At 33.0% G+C, this 22,714-nt stretch overlaps 1 non-coding gene and 2 pseudogenes across 2 annotated transcripts; 2 read left to right on the top strand and 1 right to left on the bottom strand.

Annotated features, from left to right (window-relative positions):
* Positions 1-12,091: 12,091 nt before the first annotated feature.
* On the top strand, positions 12,092-12,175 carry LOC143582128 (small nucleolar RNA R41). The gene has a single exon (XR_013143935.1). It is a non-coding gene; the product is annotated as a small nucleolar RNA R41 (small nucleolar RNA).
* A 154-nt stretch (positions 12,176-12,329) lies between these two features.
* LOC143582127 (small nucleolar RNA Z103) lies at positions 12,330-12,415 on the top strand (annotated as a pseudogene).
* Positions 12,416-14,154: 1,739 nt separating this feature from the next.
* On the bottom strand, positions 14,155-20,948 carry LOC143582118 (metal tolerance protein 2-like; annotated as a pseudogene). Its single transcript, XR_013143934.1, has 12 exons — positions 20,579-20,948; positions 19,140-19,209; positions 18,633-18,730; positions 18,375-18,520; positions 17,656-17,771; positions 17,479-17,575; positions 15,799-15,883; positions 15,620-15,682; positions 15,415-15,520; positions 15,218-15,324; positions 14,346-14,440; positions 14,155-14,263 (listed from the first exon to the last, which is right to left on the bottom strand). The product of XR_013143934.1 is annotated as a metal tolerance protein 2-like (transcript).
* Positions 20,949-22,714: the final 1,766 nt, after the last annotated feature.

The raw sequence follows: 22,714 nt of genomic DNA, 5'->3' as shown, positions 1-22,714 counted from the left end.
ACTTTAATGAATCAACATTCCCAACATTAGGGTGAGATATAAAGCAGTTGGAATGAATTATCATTGATCCTCAAACTAAATTATATGAACTAAAAGTTCAAAGGATAATTCATGAATAAAAATTAACGAATGAATTACCGGACGATTCACTGACCAAAAGAGAGTGTCTAGCTAAGACACCTATACGAACTGCTAAAGCTCCAATTGATAAATGTCCCAGAAGGACAAACACGTATTGATAATAATTCTAATGCACGCTTGTAGTGTGGTAGATTGATCGGTTCCAAAGGTAAAATTTCCTCGAAAATTGGAGCAAGTAATAAAGATGGTCAAGTCGAGGTACAGTAAAAGGTCTCTTGAATGAGATTAGACATGATGGTTCTTAAAGAACCTTAGGTACCTGAAAACAAAGAGCTCTCAATAAATTATTGTATCATGTCTATAAAGATATATGGAATCGAAATAAAGTCGACGTCGTTATACTTTCATTTATATATATAATTAGCGCTTGAAATGATGATGAGGATCAAGATTCTAAATCTGCTTATGAAAAATGATTGGCCAAAGTGGAAAGACGCAAATAGGGCAGAGTTGAATTCTCTAAAAAATGGAAAGTTTGTTGGACCAGCAGTCCGTACAACTAAAGTTGTAAAATATGTTAGATACAAACGGTCTTGTATATGAGTTATGAAAATACATCAAGTGATATAAGGCAAAACTGATGGCATAAGGATTTTGCCAAGAACCATGATTAAATATGAGGAGACACATTCTTCAATGGTGGAAGCAATGATTTTCCGATAACTAAACAGTCTGGTAATATAAAGAGAGAATTGACATGCGTCCAATAAATATTGTTATTTAGTTGATACCGAGAGTTTACAATAAAATCTATGAAGGATTTGAATTATCAAATCATGTAAAGTAAGTTCTCGAGAACACAATGATTGTTGTGTATAGATTCATATTTTCAATACTTTACAATTATTGAATATGTTGAACATAAATGGAACTCCTGAAGAGTTTTTTAAGGTAATTGAATACTTGAAAAATTAATTGATTATGTGCATCAACAAGCATACACATAGAAGAGATTGTACGTGATGAGCATAATATCTCAATAAACAAATAAATCGTACAATATGGATTTTTGATATGTGATACAAAATGATGTGTTAATGAGCAATTTTATGTAAAAAAATCATGAAAAAGTGAATGCATATGCATTATTTGTCAAGTTGAAAGAGTCCATAATGGATTGGTAAATGCATGGATTTATGCTTATTACGTATGGACTAAATTATTTGGATTGAGCTTGACACAACTCTAGAGATATTTTGATAGAGAGGGAGATAATTAGTCATACTTTTATCAAAATTTCACTCTTAAAAGGTCATTATAATCACATTTTACAATGATGTACATATCACAAAAAGAAACTTATAAGCTTTTAAAGAGAAAATTCTTTTTGAAAGATCTTGACATAGTGTGATTATTGTTCGACTTATAGTTCGAGTAGATGTGTAATTATATGCTTATAAATCCATCAAAGTTGATACATTTTACCGTGGACAAGTTTAATCATATTTAGCATGTTAAAGGATGTCTAACAATGACTCTATATCATTGTCTATCTGAATATGAAATGTTATTGGTTCGGAAATACCATAATTAAATGAGTATGTGCATTATGTTGTCATGTTAGCTATATATGATTATTCTTTTATTTATTTATATTTATTGGCATGTGTCCTGCTAGGAGACATCAGAATGGGTTAAAACATATATTTCAGGTATGAAATGTATGTGTTTATAATTCACCAGCCCATCAAAACAAGTTTGGTTAGTCTTGTTGATGCAGAGAAACACAACAGGATCATAGTGTTTACCAGATGAAGCAATAGAAGTTTTCACGTGAAGATCATACAATATTATTCAACTTAAGGATTCAAATGTCAAGGGACGAAGACGCATATGATTGACTACAAAAGCTTTGGGTAACTTTCACAGAAGATCGATATTTACCATTTTAAAGGATACATAAATCAGGGGGAGACAATACGCGTTGCACTCTTTTTCCCTTAGCTATGGTTTTGTCCCAAATGGGTTTTCCTAGCAAGGTTTTTAATGAGGCAACATCTTTAAGCGTATTGAGTTGATAACCAAGGGGAAGTGTTATAAATATATATTATTGTGGTTATCAATACCAAATATAGATTAGGCTTTTCCTCCAAGTTATTTACTCCTATATATACAACTCATTGTATTTCATTGTATGACACACTCTCAATGAAATCACCATCTTTCTCCCTACATCTCTTTCTCACATGTTTGGCTATTAGGCTTGTTTCACAACATAGTACACATTTTCTCTCTTCACATGCAAGTCACATGTAAATTCCCCAAACATTTTAAATCGTCTATAACTTTTTCATGTGATATTTAAAAAAATTACCATAATTACAAGCACGTTTTATCTTTAATATTAGTATTATTTTGTTATATAAAAATTAAAACAAAATTTATGTCATTGTGTATTTTTGCTTACCATTGTGTTTTTTCTTCTTCTTTCTGTTTGTCATTGTGTTTTTTTCGTCATTATGTTTTTTTTAAATACTAATAACACCGTTGTGTAATAATAATATGTAAATATAATGAAAAATGCCAACAAATTATCTAATACATAAAACACAATGATGAATACATATTAATACACAATATCCTAAAACGTAAAACACAATGATGAATGCATATAACACAATGACCTGAGACATAAGGCATAATGGCGAATCCATATCACAATGACCTGAAACGTAAAACACAATTAGAAACTACATATTACACAATGACTTAAACATAATACACAATGAACATAATACTATTTTTCTCAAATTAAGTGAATGCCACATGTCAATTCCGAACAAAATCAATGAACGTATTACACATTGACTAAAACACAATGATAAATAGAAAGAGAAATGTTGAGCTGTAAGGCCCCGTTGCCGGTGCCCTACTTTAGCGCCGGATTTACTCATAAACACAGTTCTTGCAAATCAGAGTTAATTTAAATTTTCCGCGGAAACGTTAACTTCAACTATTCATTACAAAACATTCAATCTTTTCTTTAAAGTCATAACATAAAACATCATATTTAAAACATTATTTCTTCCATCTTCAGATGTCAGCCGTTCAATCATTGTCATGTGTCGTCCTCATACCAGCTCTTTCAATATGTTCACCTGCGTGCATACTAAAAGTTAGCTACGCTGAGTGAGTTCTAGTTAATCAAGCAACTTACCATACAACCATTATATGCAAAGAATAGTAGTATGTTCGTATGCGTACAAGCTGCTATATTTCAGATCCACTCATTTTCATCCATTGAAGATCGATCCTTGTTCTTTGATGATCGTTTTGCTCAGATGTAACAAGATGAGGCGAGTTTTAAGATTAATTTGATGACAACTTCAATTTGGTTACTGTGTTCAAAAACTTGTTACTTTAAATTCTTTTCCATATGGAATTTCAAGGTTTTGATGGATATAAAGCTTTGTCAAATATGGTGTGCCCTACCTGTTGAGAATTGTGTGTCTGATCCATACTGTTTATATTAATTAATAATTCAGTATTTACATGTTTGCTATTATTATAATCTGAATTTGAATATGCATCTTTTAGAAACTTAGATGTGACTCTTTGCGGGTTGATGTTATGTTGCTCAATTATGGTAAATAGGTTTAGGTTTTAGGGTTCTTGATAAATCTTGAATATTGTTGATTTCTTGAAATGTGGTTTTGTTACTTAAATGAAGACGACGGTGGTGGTGGTGGTGGTGATGATCATGGTGGTGGAGGGGTAGTTATGTCATTTAACCACTCATTATTAACTAAAGATTAAATCTTTCTATATTTAATTATCTTCATTTTTTATTTTTATTTTTGCAATTATATTCTAATCACGCATTAATTTGTTTTTAGCTTTAACTTGTACTTAGGACTTGCACTTAGCAGTGGAACCATTATACCAAACAAAAAATACATAACATTCATGTGTGTTGCAACGTGTTTATTTACTCACAAAATTTAGATCGATTATACGAACTTTTTATCTTTAAACTACTATAATTTACTTCTTTTTTATGAACGTTTTTTTTATGTTAGTATTCAAACAATGTAATACACATTTCTAAGTTAGTATATGCAGACAAAGCAAAACAAATAAAAAATAAATAAATGTTTGTGTAATTAATATGTACATTTATTGTGTCAAACAATAATAAAGTAATAAGTATTATAAATGTGAAAGTAACTAAAAGAACATTATTTACAATTTAATTTTAATCCATTTCTTAGTCAATTCAATCAACTACACATCAAGACATACCATAAATATAGCCTTAAAAATTTTAGCCGAATAAGCCTTATTTTGCTACTCTCTCTCTCTCTCTCTAAACTTTACCCGGCCATCTGAAGAAACCTTGCTTAGACTTTCCTCATCTTCTTTTTTCACAAATTTGTCAATTCGATCTCTCTCCATAAAGAATATTATCACTACCAACGATCACTTCTGTTTTAATAAAAAGGTGATTTTATACATGATTAATCACTTGCCATTTTGGTTATTATGTTTTTCCTTTTTTATTAATTTAGGTTAACAAAAAAGTTCTTATAAATCATTAAATGGGTTATAATTGATGATAAAAAAATGATTAATATATTAAGAAACTTTTCTCTGATTGTTCTTTGTATTTTTAATCATCTAACTAGTCTGTGAATTAAAAAAAAAAGATTTTTATTTTTACTAATTTGAAATATATAAATGTGCTTAACAAGGTTTTTTTTTTCTTTTTTAATAAATTCATTGCATTTGCATTACAATGGATCTGAACAGTCAATATTTTGATATGATTTCTGAGTTCAAGAATCCGTTGATCTTTAATTTTTGTATTGATAAATATATTTATCATAAGTATTTTTAAGAATTATTGCATTTGAACTCTATTTTGCTCGGAACATTGAGAAATTTCTCAATAGGAAGTTGTTTAGCTTGTCTCTAGCGGTAAACAAAAGGCATTAGAGTACTTGATAATTTAATTGAATACTTAGTTAAATATCACTTCCCTCTATAAGATTACAGCCGTAGCGATTTTATGTTGTGTAATTCAAGTGAGACCTGATTTGATCAACAGTCTCTCATTGGGATTTAATTAATGATAAAACCTTGTCTGTTTATATATTATCGAATATGAAAGAACGAGTTGCCTTAAAAATAAGGAAACAGTAAATCATAACGATATTTGTACACATATATCCTGGTTATCATAGGTTTAATTAGCCCAAGACTGAGTTCCCTTTTTGGCATCAGCATGATCGTTTAATTGAATTACCTGTAACAAGTAAACCAGAAATGCTCACTTAAGTTTACACAAGCTGTGGCATATGTGTTTTAAAATCATAGCTCACAAGTTTTGCTCTAATTTTTTTTGCAGGAACATTGTAAGTCACAATATTCCTATAGAGTTTCTGTGTAGCATTTAGAATTTAAATCAGGGTGTTCAAACATAATCTAGATAATAATTGTACTTAAGACTTGGCCAGATATCACTTGTTTACTAATTTCATTACAATGTTTTATTAACTGACGTCATTTTATGTGGATCAGATGGATAACATTTTTGGAGAACCAACAAAATGTACTCGAATAGGAGACGCGTATCAGACACAAATCCCCGATGTACTTATGAAAGAAACCATAAAAAATGAGGAAAACAAATACATAGGTTCTGTAGAAAAAGATGTTCAACTTCCTGCGGTCCCTATAATTGATGAGGATGCTTTTCTTCTTGGTTTATATATATTTGGCAAGAACTTTAAACATGTGAAGAAATTCATAGGTAACAAGGGAATGTCAGATGTATTATTTTACTACTATGGACAGTTTTATGGCGATAATAAACGCAAAATATGGTCTAGCTCTTGGATGAACAAAAACAAAAAGAAGAAACCCGGAATGAAGATTTTCGAAGGATGGAGGCTAGAGGAGCTTTTTGGTTGCATATTTCCAAACGTCACCGATGAAAACAAATATCAACCGACAAAGGTAATATTTCTATAAGTGTATATAAACATTACTGCTACTTTCCGTTTCAACTACACAACACACGCAAAAAGTTTTCATACTCCATAAGTTTAGTTTCCTTACAATATCCTCACAAGAAGTGTACAATATCCATTCACAATTGACGTACAGTTTCCTTTTTAAGCATGCATACTTAGTTTCAGTCTTTTATAGCAAATTTTGGATTTGTTGCACTGGTCTTCTTTCTTGTCACAATTGATTACTAGAACAATAAAATGAATAGTTTGAATTATAAAGGATGAATTTGTGTTTACATGCCCATATCGGAGAGTATCGAATTCAAAATGCATAAATGAGATCAAAGCTAACAAAGTTTGATCTATGTATATCGAATGAGATTGGCAGAGATTAATATGCAGACGGAACAATTGGAGTCAATTTTGGGGCCAACAAAGATCCACAGACACCTTAATTTATACATAAAATTACCCGGTAGTTTTTGCGATATTCCTGCCATGGTTCAAACTATTTGCGAGGATTTTGAGATAGAAATTTAAAAACCAAGGTGGTACCATTTGTAAGAATTTATCTTTCAATTCATCTCTTTACTTAAACAAGTCCATGATCCCCTCAATTGCATCAAGGAGTGTCATGCAATCTTCAAGTGTTTCAAACGTGAGAGTGTTGATGATCGTTGTGATCCAACCAACTTTTCACTTGAATGGATAAGGTTCTCAAAATCATCATGTGCCTTATTGTTACCAAGTATGGTAGCCTTTTCTTACATTTGCTGATTTGGATATCAGTGTGTGTCAGTGTGCGTAGGCAACGGAAGATCCCATATCTTTTTTCCTTAAAAAACTTACTTATCTTGCATTTAATCCCTTCAATTTTTATCACAAATCCTTGCAATATGAGTTGATTGAATCTGATGACATTCATGTCTAAATCCGGACTGTAAAATACACTCGTGATCTTCATTAGATTGGCATTTGATGTTAACACAATTTGCTCAATTCCCCTTACGAACAAAATTTTTGACTCTCCCCATTGGGACTGTTTTATTTGCGATTAACGACTACAAATCATTCTCAGGAATTTTGATTATGAAAGTTTTCGATTGAATGCAGCGATCTAATGTTGATTTCCCATGCAGCAGAAATTAGTTCTTGATATAAATTCCGCTGCCCCCCTTCTCTAGATTGGATGTTAGATTTTTGGATTGCTTCCTATCTAATCGATATTTAACCATTTCCTTAGTTCGTCTCTATTTCTTTTTAATCGCTCGGTCTTAATTGTTTTTTTTCTTTATTTTTTTGATGATGTTCCTATGTATCAATTGATCAACACTGCTCTGTAGTCAACCGATCAATACTGCTATAGTGTTCTTCTCGATTTGCTAGGTCTTGATCATAAGCGCTCTAATATCAAATGTATAAAATCAGATTTGAACTTGATTGAACAAAGATCAGAGATTAATACACATAAATAGTATCTTAATTACAAATTCATATATCGTTCCACATATATCGGCGCCCTTTATAAGAATATCGAACTTGTGCTTCAAACGACGCATCCTTTGGAAAACAACCTATGCACCTAAACATTTAAAAAACGCTTATCTTGTCATTTATAAAAATAGTAATACAAAGAATACTACAAGTTTACTTTATAGATTTCAATAAGTTCTACTTTAATAGTACCATTAGAAAACATCATGCATTTATAAAGGTTTAATAAAATGCTGATCTTGTCATTTATGTTTGATATCTTCTCAATAATAAAGAAATTTCATTTGAAGCATATGTATTCAGCATACTGGATATTGTTGGGATCAACATGCTTGTAGAAGCTGCTGCCATCGGAAAAGAAAATTTAGATCTTACGTCTAGAAGGTCCAAGAGTCGGTTGACAAAAGAAAATCTAGATCACCCGCCATTCTCTTCTCTTACAACAGATGCTATCATCAATCTTTTGAAATATGGGTTTCAACTAAGTAAAGAGAACTTATCTGGCTTATTTTGGGAAGCTGTCTGGCCTCGTCTACAAGCACGAGGCTGGAACTATCGGCAGCTAAAAAACTATGATTTCGATAGTTCCAATATCTCATTTGTGTTTCTTGCACCTGGAGTCGCAAAGTTTTCCTTAAGGTGGCAGACAAACGGAATTCATTATTTTTGTCATTTGCCGATATTCTGAATAAGGTGGCTTTGAAGCCGCAACTTATTGAGCTTGATCAGGACCAGGACATGCTGAATCTTGAAGAAAAACAATGCTCTCCTAGAGAAGAGGTGGATTCCAGCTTAAAGTATCTGGAAAATCAGATTTCTAAAATGGGGAAAACGAGAAGTCTACGAGATTCTGAACTTAGCGACGAAGAAGATTCAGCTAATGAAATTCAGAATCAGAAAATGATTCAAAACCGTTTCTCAGATAAATACAGAATTTCCACCCAATGTAAGTACTACCAATACTAAAAAGAAATTATGACATGTGTTAGAGAACATAATTTTAGTTATTTCATTATAAACCAAAACACTATTATAGACTTGTAATTAAACAGAAATACAAATGCATTGCTGTTAGAAGTTACAACAAAAGATTAAAGTTCAGCTCCTTAATACGTATTTTCTTTCTGACCTATCAGATGGTGAAAGTATAACAAAAAGAAACTGGCCATTGACCGGAAGAAAACAAGAAGGTCGAACCAGTGGATCTGACTTCCTTTCGAAGAGAAAAAGAGGTGTGCAAGAGACTAGCTCCGTTTCGGAAACAGAGATTAATATATGACACCTTCTGTTTCAATGCAATGAGCACCAATAAACTATATAACTTAGAATTTTAACTTTTCCTGTATATGATTAGTTGTTTAATAATATATGACCCTAGCTCCTAAAATAAGGTGAAATTAGATACTGCACCATGTAAAATTGTTGTGGTAACGGTATGTTTTTAGAAGCTAATTTGTTTGGCATCGAGTTTGTGATCTTCTAGTATGATGTACTTCTGTCAATATAGTTAAAATCAATTCAAGAACACGACATATTTAACGTAAAACTTCTTTAATTGGTAAAAACAATCTCATAAATGGAAACAGAAGTCACTCAGAGATACAAATCTTTCAATATGAAAGATTAAATTTGCAAACAAGTCTCACTAACAAGACTCTATCAGTCAATTGAAGATGGAAAAACACTCTAGATGCGGTAAGAACTTGCAACTAAGCATCACAATAAAGAGAACTCAAATTGAGCAACAAAGGAGATGGGAGACAATCTGGCATATAAACTCTTTATATGCTGCCACTATCTTCTTTTTTTGTAAGCTCCAACAACTAATTAGCCAGAGTACCCAAACTGTTAGGATCCGTGCATTGTTTAGAGAGGAAGCGGGTTGAAGATAAGGTACTCCGATCTCTTCAATATAACCAGCAACCAGCGGCAAATTTTAGCCGATACCCAGAATATTTAGCCTTATGCCCAAAAAACATAGAAAAAAATGTATAAGAACCCAAACTAACTAAAAACAGTCATATATGTTTGATGTTTTAATCACATAATTTCAACATCACCCCACCCCCCCTAATTCAAACATATCCATTAATCTAAACTTTAAACACTTCAAATATCTACGTATTAATAACAAGAACGTTGCCCCTGAATGAATTATGCTTGAACAAAATATAGTTTGTTTGTTTTTTTTCAAAAAATATTTTAGTGAGGTTGACAAATTGAAATCAATCAATCAATTAATAAGAATAAAGAAATATAACTTCCTTAATCCTACCTTAGTAAGCATGAAACAATTAACGATTAACAATAGAAAATCAAATCTGAACTTTTCTTTAAAATTTTTCCAAGGATTAATACACTTTCTAGAATTTATCGTTAACAATCAACCCTGAACCCTAATCAAATCGTAAAAAGGACCTTGAGAAAGTACAATGGCAAAAACGTACAGTCTTCACATATAAAGTAGAACGAAGAATCAAAAAAACAATCCAAACTAAAATATGTAGGCCATCTAGATGTGTCATAAATAAGTTGTATATTTTTTTCACTTCTAACAACTTGACAATCTTACGCAATTTCAACATGGTGTAGACATTAAGCATATTTAAATTTTCCCACCAGATCTGTAAAGAACTCAACTGAATGTAATATAAGACCAAAAGCAGTCTACAACAAAAAGAAATTAACGAGAATCTGAACACTTATATATCATGAAAAAACACTAGTTGAACCCACACAGGGTTAATCTAATATCTCAACTGGGGGTTTGGTGCAATCCAACCTCTACGAGCTAATGCGGATCTAACATGCAAAACAAAACATCGTGAGCTCGTTATGAGTAGGGGAATATGGTTGTTCTTCTCGTAACCACTATCTTGTGTGTCAATCAGTATGAGTAGTGAGAGTAAAGTATTGAATAAGAGAGTTTGGATCATTTTACCATTGGTAGGAGTAAGGTATTTATAGTCGGAGATGTTGAAAAGGAGTAGACCAGCTATCACTATAAGTATAACCTTCTATTATCATGGGTGAGCATGTTTGATGTTTTTGATTGGACGAGACATCTGGCATACGGAGACATGAGGCTCCTAAGAGTACAACGTGGCGTCCCTTGATTGGTTTATTGTGCAATCATAATCCTTTGGGGAATCTTGTATTGTGATTGACTTAAGGGCTATCCACCACATGATCCATGGGTGGTAGGTCTTTTGCCTGCGAGAGGTGCCTGCGGGTATTTCATAATCTGATAAGGATGTCTCCATGGATGACTGTGGTCGATCCGCATAAAACTTTCTTTGCCTCATGGGTAGCTGGTGCCTTCCGTGGATGGCTTTCTTTGTCTTGCGGGTGGATCTATGACCCATCCTCTTCAACTTTAAGTCCACAATCACTTAAAAGCAAACCATCATGTCAGCAGCTAAGCATTTGACTTTTATTTAACAACGGGAAAATAAATAATTAATAACTAATTATATTTAGACAAAGATTCTATAACTTCCTGCTACACAATGTTGCAGAAGAGAACAATCATAGAATATATCATAATTTACATAAACATAGGATAATCAGTTAGGTTCAAAAGAGAACTCCTAAAAAGTGTGCAAACGGAAAACCCCATTCCCAGCCGTTGATCATCTCCCACCTTACTGTGCACCCTCGATAAACTACATCACATCATTTTTGTAAAACAAAAAAACTCCTTCAAGTTTTATTTTTAAATATTATAAAACCAAAAAAGCAACGCAAAAATGAAAAAAGTAAAAAAAAATGTTTATCTATCATCTTCGTTCAAAAATATTATTAAACAATCATAAAATTGTCTGACCAAATGCATCTGGACGGATAGGAGCAGAGAATATTGTAGTGTACAGTTTCAAAATTGTCTAAGAAAGTGGGAATTCATCATCAACTCACGACAAGTTACGCCCCTCAACAAAACGGGTCGCGAAAAGAGAAAATAGAATTCACATGGAATGGAATTAAGTCAAAAGCATGATGACTGATTAAAGAAAAAGATCATGTGTTTGGGATTGAGTTTGAAAAATGCTTATTGGTGTTTTCAAAAAGCAAGAAGTTAAAATGTGTTTGTCAATCACAAAATTATTTTTATTTTAACTTTTTGAAATGGTTAAAAAACAGTTTTTTAAAAGCCTCATATCATGGTTTTTTAAAATGGTTTTTTGAAAAAGCAAATAAGTCAATAAACATTTTTCAAACTCGATCTCAAACATGCTCTTAAGTTGTAACTTGTAAGCATATATATAAAAATAAATGTGAATGAAACACAAATAACTATAAATAAGAGGAGCGTGACACAAAATATGAACATTTGAAGGACAAAAAGGGTAAAATGTGTTTTCATTGTTCGCCCTATCGTATTGAAACCCTAATACCCAAATTCAACTATAAATACCACCACCACCACCCATCCACTCCGTATCACCACCGCCGTCAACAATCCAGGTATTTGTAACTCATAGCACAAGCTATTTGAATGATATAGAGTTGCAATGATGTTGAAATCTACCTATTTTATGATTTCTTTCATGATTAGAAACAACCAATGGATCCTTCTGAGCACTCTATTTTTGTTATCTAATGTTTTTGTTTCGTTGAGGTGATGAGAAAGTAATCGGAAAACACGATGTCGATCGAAAAATACTTCCAGACTACAATTATCTGATCAATCATTTTATTATAGTTTTTTTTTATATTATTATTTTTATTTAAATATACGAGATGGAAGTGATGATTATTTCCCCAGATGATCGAAGCTGATTATACTGCGCACTATTTTTATTTCTCAAGCCAGAAATCTGATCCATCTTCTTTTCTTTATTAATATGATTTTTTGTTTTGAGTTTTTTGTTTATGAGCCTTCTATGACTTTGTATCGAAGTCAAAACAGTTTAATGAAGTTAATTGTCACATGAATTTTGTAATGCTTTCTCAACTCAAAAATGGTTTGTTGTTACCGTCTATCATGACCTGACCTGTGGAGTGGGAGTTAATTTTCTCCAATGTTTTCTATATTACGTTTTAATTGTTTTCTTTTTTTAGTGAGGTTAGTTAGTTTATTGCTCTTTTTCTACGGCTGAACGTGGCACTTATTTTAAAGGCTTTATTTTTTGAGTAATGAATATGATAAAATAATATAATTTGTTTCTGATTCTTGATTTTGGTCGTACTAAATTGTACTCTATGGTTTATATATATAGGGATGTATTATTGTACAAAAGTCAGGTATCATACATTAGGTATGTGATCTATATAAATATTGATTTCGGTGACATAATTGTAAATAATCTAAATCTAATTGATCAATTGATTCCTTGGGCGTCCAACAATATTATTATAATTTAACCATTGATTCATATCAATCTATAGATTGTCATTGTTTGATTTTCAATTTTTCATCTAATTATACAAATTTGAGCCTTTAATTTAACTTATTATGGGTGTTAAATAAAACTGAAGACAATGTACATTTAAATGTTCTGACAAAAATGAACACCTTTAAATGTTTGAGTTTTGGAGTTTAGTATCAAAATTCTCCAAAACTTTAAAAGGTCATCATCTAAACTATATAAGTTTCAGCTAAATTTTTTCTCTTAAATGATTAATTGGATAAATTCTAAGGTTTAATTGATCAATCAGTTCAACAGTTTTAGTTTTACTTGGTCAATTTGATCAATTGATGTGTTCATGATGGGATTGTCAATAGTTGTGACGGTGAATACAAACTTTGGACGATAACAAATTGTTGAATGGTGATTGTGAAGGTTCATAGAATCAATAAGAACAACGGATCAGAGTTTATGAAAATTAGAAATATTGCCACTGTATTTTTTGAAATCAACTATGTATACAATTATGAATTTGTATTGGATCCTTTATTTTTTATAAATTCATCAAAAGATTGAAATTAACAAATTAAAAAAGCCAGCTTTTTTTAAATATTAAGATATCCATATGCTTAATGTTTTCGTCACTCGAAGAATTATTCAAAATATAGAATTGAGTTGAAAGTCGAAGGAGTCGCGTGTTATGACTGTTATTCATTTACATATTCAATAAAACATTAGATCTCAGTCGTATAAAATACTTTCAATCCTAATTAAAGGTTTAAGTCTAGCTTTGCTCAATTAGGTTTAAGCAATTTTTTCTTATATGCGAGCTTAGCTCAACTGGAGCTTTGTTAACATCAACTTCAATTGTTAAGTCATTTCCCACCCATCTCGACACCATTTTTCATAACAAAACCAACATTATATTAAATTTACCTAACAACCAAACGTAGGATAGTACAATTTTCGATTTCAATCAAAGCAATTGATTATGTAAAATTTCTCACTGGTAAAGTGTTTCATACACAACAATCAACTTAAAAGACAATCAATCAGGAATGATGATTCTTAGGCAGGGTTTATGAGTTTTCTGGTAACATGTTTTTGTTAAGAGATACAATCAACTCTTGTAAACATATAAGAAAATTATGTGTAATCAAAATGTTCCTATGTTTTCCCGTTTATTACAATTTGTAAATCAAAAGATTTTCTAAATCCTAGTGGATTGAACTTGCATCAATCGTATGTTGTCAATCTTTACTACTATTTGAAATGTTTACTTGCATGTCAAAGCCCTTGTATTCCATTGGAACTTTCATTTCATCACTAACAAAACCAACCACAAACTCATGTTACTAAAAGCCATTTACAAAATGAAATAATATTAAATGTTAAATGGTAAAATTACCTCCTGATCAAAGCATCAACTGGCATGGAGACTTCAACTTCAAGCAAACTCTTGTCTTGCAGTTTGCGCTTTCGTACACGCTTGATTACCGCTTTCTGCCAGCATAACAATTATTGTACGGGGTAATTTCATCCTCAAAACTAACTTCCATGTTTACTTGAACGGAATTTAATATATAGATACTTGTTCAAAATATTTAAAAGCTCGCATAACTAATGCATTACCCAATTTCTTTAACCTAATGCAAATTTTTAAAGAAAATACACTTTGTAAATTTAAAACGTATACTGAATATTATGATTTCCCGTTGAGTATAGTTAGTGGTGTAAACGAGCCAAGCCACGCATGAGCTAGTCAAGATCAGCTCACTAAAAGCTCGAACCGAGCTAAGCTTAAATGACCTCAAGCCAGATTCTAAAACTAAGTTTGTTTAATAAACGCTCCTGAGCGCGCAGGCCACTTACTGAGCTGGCTCGCGCGCCTAAACGAGTTTAATATCTTTATAGTTTGCAATGTATACATTAAACATATCATTATATTACATGCATTAAATATATACTTTTATAGTAACTACTATGTATAAAATTATGATAAAAAAACTAATAACATATAGTATACCATATATAAAAAGTTATAATAAAAATATACAATAATAATAATAATAAATGTATATAAATTAAAAAAATAATAAACAAGCTGAGCTGACCTCGAAACGAGCCAAGCTAGAGCTTGAGCTCTCATAAGTTAAAAAGAGCCAAGCTCGATCCTAGAAGAGCGGAATCGGCTTCCATTATCACAAGCATGAAATTATTCATTTTTGTAATATCACAAAAATAGAAATCGAAAATGTATGAATAAGTATAAGTGTGTACCTCAGAAAACCCCTTAGTCAGCAACCTGGTAACCATTTCTTTAATCTCGTCATCTTCCAAAACCGAATCGTTCAAATCATCTGCAACTTCTAGCTTAGTGGCGGGTTCTGAAAAGTAAGAAGAAAAAAATAACAATAATAATTCCGGGCCTGTTTCGTCAATGGAAGCCGTTAACTTAATAGTAACGAATTGCATACCTAACTGTATGAAGACTTCAGAAACTTCCGGGTGAGAATTCTGAATCTGATCCCGAACACTTTCACCAATTTGATGAGCTATGCTTAGACTACAAAAAGGATCAATCTGCAAATATAAATATTTATGTTTATGTTTAAACAAAATTGCAGCCATGTTAGCAGAGATAAAACGCATGATGTTTATGTTTTATAGAATGTAAGTCACCTGAATTTTAACATCAAGATATAGAGTTGAACCAGCTCTCCTTCCCCTAAGGCGTCTGCAACCCTGCAAACTTTAACTATTAATAATCGTAAACTGCATACATAATAATTAAACCAAAACTCCCTTTATATAAGAACCAATATGTAAATCCTAAAATAGTGTTTACAGGATAAACTTGCCTCGACACCTTTGACTTGTAATACTGTCTTTCTGATTGAGTCTAAATCATGTGATGGTATTGAAGCATCCACCAGCTCCATGATACTGGACAAAAAGGTAGGATTTTCAGTAAAAAAAATGTGAATATTATTGATGCAGGAGCATCGGAGTATCTTTTTATTATTAGTTAATCTTTTATTATTTTAAGTTTATCTCTTTTTCTTTTAGTATAAATAGGGTGTTATGGTTTCTTTGTTATTAGTTTTTGATTAAGTTTATTGATATAAGAACATTGTTCTTTAAACCTTTGGTTCATTTTATCGTCTTTGATTAATCATGAGTCTCTCGAGCCATTGATCGCTTCCGAAACTGCATCAATTATATTCAGTTTTTGCAAGAAAAATGCATGTTAGACAGGAACCAATATTACACTTTTCGTCTTTTAGGTTTACCTAAATTGCAGGTTTTGTCCTATAACAAAGGTAAATAACAAAGAACGGTATTTTATTTGAGGAATTGTAAAGCATTACGTTCTTTCCACTAACTGGTATTAAATAGACTATTTTGCCCTTACACCTAAATGATGATATGTTTAATTTTCACAATTCCTTTTTATATTTTCATTATCTTTCTTTTTCTTATATGCTTTTTATCTCTTTTAATTTATACAACAACCGTACCAGTAAATCCCACAAATAGCAAAAGCCATTGGCAGGGTCTGAGAAGGGTGTGATGTAGGCAAACCTAACCTCGACCCATGAGGATAGAGAGGCCGCTTCAAAAGAGACCCCCGGCTCCAAAGCATACAACATAGAAACACAAATGTACTAGTAACATGACATATAGTGATAAAGTAGCATAGTAAATACAAGCACATGTGACATTGTGACATACAAACAAAAGAACGATCACATGCAAAGTCCACCTAAAAAGTAGGGTTCTTAGCCCCTAAGCTAAAGCTAAGACATAAAAGTGACATTCCCTAAATTCCTTAACCTTAATTCTACTCCTCCATGAGCTCCTATCATGGACCATGTCCTCATAGAGGTGCAACTCTAGCAAATCATGCCTAATATCTTTTAATTTATAAATTATTTTAATTAACTAATCAAGTTATTTATTTTACAAAAATATAGTTTTTATTAAAATTTTGTTTATTTTCGTTTGTTTGATTAGGTAATTTATTTTTTTAATTTATTGTTATTATATTATATTACAAACAAATTAATTAATCATTTTAGGGGTGTAAACGAATTTAGCTGAGCCGAGCCCGACCTCGCCTAAGCTCGATAACTTAAGTTAAGATACATCAAGCTCGGCTAACGAGGAGATAAAAGAATAATAAAATGAAGTTATAAAAAAGAGAGAAAAAGAATAAAAGAAAAGGAAAGGAAAGAAAAGAAAAGAAGATTGAAATGGTAAAAATTTGTATATAATACACATTTTGCCCTTTAGGTGTAAGGGCAAAATAGTCATTTTGAAAAAGTTTTAACAGATTATTTAACAATAGTCAGTGGAAAGGGCATCATGTGTTACAACTTTTCAAGTAAAGGATGTTCTTTGTAATCACGTTATTACATAACAGAGCCTGCAATTTGGGTAAACCTAAAGGACGAAAAGTGTAATTAACTCTTAATTTTAAATATTACATGTTGGTGCAAGATCAGAGTGAAAGCAATGGAGGGAAAATTAGTAATTACCTTTGGTACCCAGTTTGGAGTCCAATCTTAAAGATCATGCCCGAGACAACAAGTCCAGCAAGGGGATCAAGAAACCGCACCCCAAGAATAGATCCACCTGTATTTGAACATAGAAATTTAATGCATATTATAAAAGTACAAAAGGGTATTTCACACACAAAGTTTGATGATACTTACCTACCCCGATAAGAGCAACAAGTGATGAAATTGCATCCGCACGATGATGCCATGCGTTTGCTATCATCAATCCACTGCCAGTTCTTTCTCCTGCCCTTTTTGTTATCCAAAACAATCTAAAATATAGAGTAAAACATAAACCAATTATGTATATGAAACTAATGGCGCAATAAAGGGGACTTTAGTTAATGAGGATATTGTGATGTGGAGATGAACCTATCGCATAAAAAGTACAGACGGCAATCGTGACCCATTGTTCAAATAGTGGGGTTAATTTGGGCAAAAATAAATTGTATATAGGGTCATTTGGAGGTCATCTCAAATTAGCCAACAGGTCACTTTGGATCTACACAAATTAGTCAGCGGGTCAACTTAAGTCTACTCAAATTTTTTTCTTTTGAGTCAATTTGGATCTACTTAAATTAGTTAACAGATCAAAATAGGCAACTATTATAACAGTCGTTAACTTAAAAAGGAGCCCAAATGAGTTAGCACCACCCTCTATGTACAAATAGTTTGTTAATCAAACTTAATTAAAATATTACTCGTATTTTTGCTTTTTATAAAACAGCTCATTTCAACAGACTCCATTTTGACCCGAACCGAACTAATACTTTCTTAAAACAGCCTTTTTTCACCCAAATTCGCCTGACCTGCCCCTGTTTTCCAGGCCTAATAAAAAGATATTAAAAACAGAAAAGAATTGATTTACTAGGTACCCTTCTTTAACAGCAATGGCAACAATAGTTGTATTCAAAGCAAGGATAGGGTGATTCATATCAATCCCATGATGATGGATGTGACTGTCAGCATGCTGATGTGGCAATGATTGATTAGCTATCTCAGAAGCTGCTGACAGTACCCCCTGCAGAAAGGATTAGTGTCAGTATTACTTGTAGAATAAAATGTGACTAGTCAGCTTCTTTTTTCCCACAAAATAAGCAAGTATATTATTAAATTTTAATAGAGAATTATACCACCAAAACATCCAAAGCATGCCACGCGATACCTCCAGCCGATAACAAAAGTACACCAGAAATACCGAGTGCACCCAAAGTTTCAAACTTCCCATGCCCTGAAGTTAGTAAATATTTAAGGATAAATCTCACCATGCAGGACTTTGAGCTATGTCAAACAGGTATTTAAGTTTATTCATATATCATAATTAGCATAATAATCATGACATAAATGGGATATACAGCATGTCACATTCACATGCTAATTTTAAACAATTAAATTTCAAATATAATGTCCTATTCAACATGAACTGAACAGACTAATAAAAATGTGTCTAATCTAAGAATCTTAGCCTAGAGAGCAAGTGACTTGTATTCAGAAATTATCTGTCTCACATAGTCTCAAAATGTAAAAAATAAGAATTAATTGTGCAACACAGTTTCTAGTGAGTTCCTCTTTAACAAATCAATCAGGCAAACTAATGATCAAATCAAAGGAGAAGAAAGTCGGTACAAATCAAAAGTGACCATATGGGTGTTCTTTGTCCTTTGGAATCCGTGAAGCTCTAAATGACAGCAAAGCAACACTGCTTAGGATCTGTATGAAAAAGTATATCATAATAAGCTCATTTTTTCATCAGTGTTCAAAGCTTAATCTGTAACAACTTCAATAAATGCAATAAACAAGAATAATTCATATACAAAGTTGTTGATGTTCACATTTGCATACATTTACAAGTCCAATGAACCATTAAACCGCACTACGTTATGTAAATAAACCAATGGATTGAATTAGAAATATAAAATCATACAAATAAACATCTACACAAAGTTGTTTTAAGTTTATCAGTAGGGATCATTACAAAGTAACCCTAATCAAATTACATCACCTATTTTTGGTAACAACATTACAATAAACCCTAATTTACAAATTAAACAAACAACAATAACTGTACCCAGTAAATTCCACAAATAGCAAAAGCTACCGGTAGGGTCTGGGGAGGGTATGATGTAGGAAGACCTTACTTCTATCCATGGGGATAGAGAGGCTACTTCAAGAGAGACCCCCGGCTCCAAAACATACAACATACAAACACACATGTACCAATAACAAAACATATAGTGAAAAGGTCGCATAGTAAAATACAAGCACATATGAGATCATAGAACCCAAATAGACATAGAAACAAAACAACAATTACAAGCAAGGTCCACCTAAATTGTAGTAGAACCTAAGCCCATAAGCTAAAGCCAAGACACAAAGTGACATTCCCGTTATATCTAATAAATTAACTAGGGGTGCAAACAAGCCAAGCCACTCGTGAGCTTCACTTATCGAGATCAAGCTGGCTCGCAAACCTAAATGAGCCGTTATTTATATAATTTTATTGAATATATTAAATATAGAATTTCATAATATTTTTTATTATATATAAAAGCATGAAAAAAATAAGGAAATAATAATACACATAATGCTATGAATAAAATATATACAAAAAATAAAAATAAATATAAGTATAGTAACTAACAAACAATAAATGAGTCGAGCTCAACTTTGAAAAACTACTCACAATCCAAGTTGGAGCTTTAGAAATAGTGCTCGAAACAAGCCAAACTCACTAGCTAAGAGCCCTAATAAATAACTAACGATATAATTATGAACTAGAAATCATAGAAAATATTAGTTTTATCTTCAACTTTCATATACATTTTAGATTACATGACAAAAATCAATATGATTGCGTACAGAATAATCCATGAATAATAATAATAATAATAATAATAATATTATGTTATGATTAAAATATATACAAAAAAATAAGGATAAAATTAATAAATAATAAACGAGTTGAGCCCGAGCCAAGCTTGCTCGAGTTTACAATTAACCATATAATTATGTTCAACTGGCAACAAAATTCAATATGATTGCGTACAAAGTAATCAATGAATAATAATAATAATATTACCACATCGGAGATAGAATGCGCAGCATCGGCGATAATAGCAGTGCTACCGGACAAATAACCGGCCAATACTTTACCGGCGGTTAATCCGACGTCAGCAGCCAATCCGAGCTTGAATATCCGATCGCCTTCTTTACTGGTCTGATCGTGGTGGTGGTGAGAATGACTGAAGTGCCACCGTTTCCAGGTCGTTAAACCAGGGTTTTCACGGTAATTATTATTATTATTATTGAATGATGATTGATCGGATAAGTGTGGAATCAGAGGGCGAAATGGTCTTTTGTTGGTGAATGATGATGATGATTTGTGAAAGTGTTTGATGAGATTTGGATTGAAGAGTTTGAATTTCATTTTGGTGGTGATTGATTCAGTGTTGGGTGATTAACTGGTTATGAAGAATAAGGAAGGATCTGAAATGTTCTCGTAATAACAATAATATTAGTGTTATCTTTGTGATTGACTCAGTTTGATGACAGTTTGTTTTTGGTTATGCCTTTTTTTTTTTATTTTTTTTTAAGAAAAATGAAGTCGAAAACACGGGGTACGGTAGTCTCTATATGATTCATAGCGTTAAGATATTGCCTTTTTATTTAAAAAAAATGACACATACAAACACCACCCCCGTGGTCTATAGGCATGTTTGACGTATGAGTTGTATAAACCATGCGTGACTGATAAGTGTACAGAGGGAATAAGGAGACGACTTTTTGTAATATAGGCCCTGATGTGTCATATAGTTCTTTGTGGCCATATATTCCTTGTATAGGCACTATCGCTTCGTATACTTCTTTGTGCGGATGAACTATATGCCTCGTGTATGTCTATATCAAAGTTTGGATAACCTATTTGGTGTTTGAAGAAACTATGTCTTTTTAAAAGTGCTTATGAAGAAACAATAACCGGACCCCAGGCAGATTACGGGTAACCTGGGGGTTAGATAGATGTTTCCCACGAGGGGTTAGACCCGGTAAAGATGGTTCTTCTGATAACCTGCAACACAGACACCGTGAGCTTGTCACTGAGAAGGGGGGGGGGGGGGTTCCTCCTTGTGACCACCCTCCGGCGTGATAATCAGACTAGATTGCTCTTTAAATATAAATGTATATTAAGAGATTGCTAGAGCAGATATCAGGTATAATATGATGATAATATGATAAGATGAGATGATCATACCATTTGGGGTATTTATAGCCGAAGGTAGGTTTCCAAGGAGGTGTGGCCGGCTGAACAGTATTCCTGTTCCACCAACTGTGGCCTACGCACGTGCCCTGCTGGTAGTTGGTGGGTAGGCAGCGGCTGACAGCGACCAGGCCTGCTGTGTACTATTCCTTTTCCACCAACTGCCGGCTATGCACGTGGTATGACAGGAGTTGGTGAGTAGGCAGCGGCTAATAGTGACATACAGTACAGGAGCATGCTGCTCGCCATACTGTTGTCAATAAGCTGTCGTATCTTTAGTCAGATCTTTTGCCCATACCTCGTCAGGTACAGTACAGAAGATCTTCCCGTATCGTACGGACTGGCTTAGTTGGGCGGGAGTATTCCCCCTCCCGCCTTTGTGCGGGATTGTTCCCGGCTTTGCTCATTCCTTCAGGTGACACTGAATGATTGAGAGCTAAGTGCCTTGTGCGTGTAGCCTTGCTGCGCGGGTGGCCTTCCCTGATGGCTTGTATCCGCAACTGCGGGAACAGGCAGAATCCTTCACCATTGGGAGGCATTTCCTGCGGGAACAGCTTGCGTACTGCGCGTAAGGACGTCACGTCTCTGAGCATGGTGGGTCCTGCGGATCCAGTTGGTTTCTGCGCAGACGTCCCTCTTCAAGGTGAGTCTTGCGGGTCCAACTGGGCTCTGCTGGGACCTACCTCTTCAAGTCCCCCCAGTCCAATGTTCTTCTCATGAATGTTTAATAAAGTGAGGTGAACTTTTGGACTTTAAGCAAAGGGTTTTTTAAGGTTTTCCATGGGGATTCTTCCCGCGGAAGTCCTTGTCACTTGCAGAAATTCCCGACTTTCCTGCTTGATCTTTGGGTATGATGCGGGTAGGTCTGTAACCTCCTCGGAAGTCAGGAGCGTTGAGTCCCACTTGTGTGGATTCTCCACGGGGTTTTGGTAGTTTTGAACATAGTGATCAATTATGTTA

Source organism: Bidens hawaiensis, unplaced genomic scaffold (assembly GCF_021521415.1).
Source record: "Bidens hawaiensis isolate Kalapana, Puna unplaced genomic scaffold, B.hawaiensis_p1.1 tig00031459_1, whole genome shotgun sequence".
In the NCBI taxonomy this organism is placed as follows: Eukaryota; Viridiplantae; Streptophyta; class Magnoliopsida; order Asterales; family Asteraceae; genus Bidens; species Bidens hawaiensis.
This window is presented reverse-complemented; position numbering and strand designations above follow the sequence as displayed.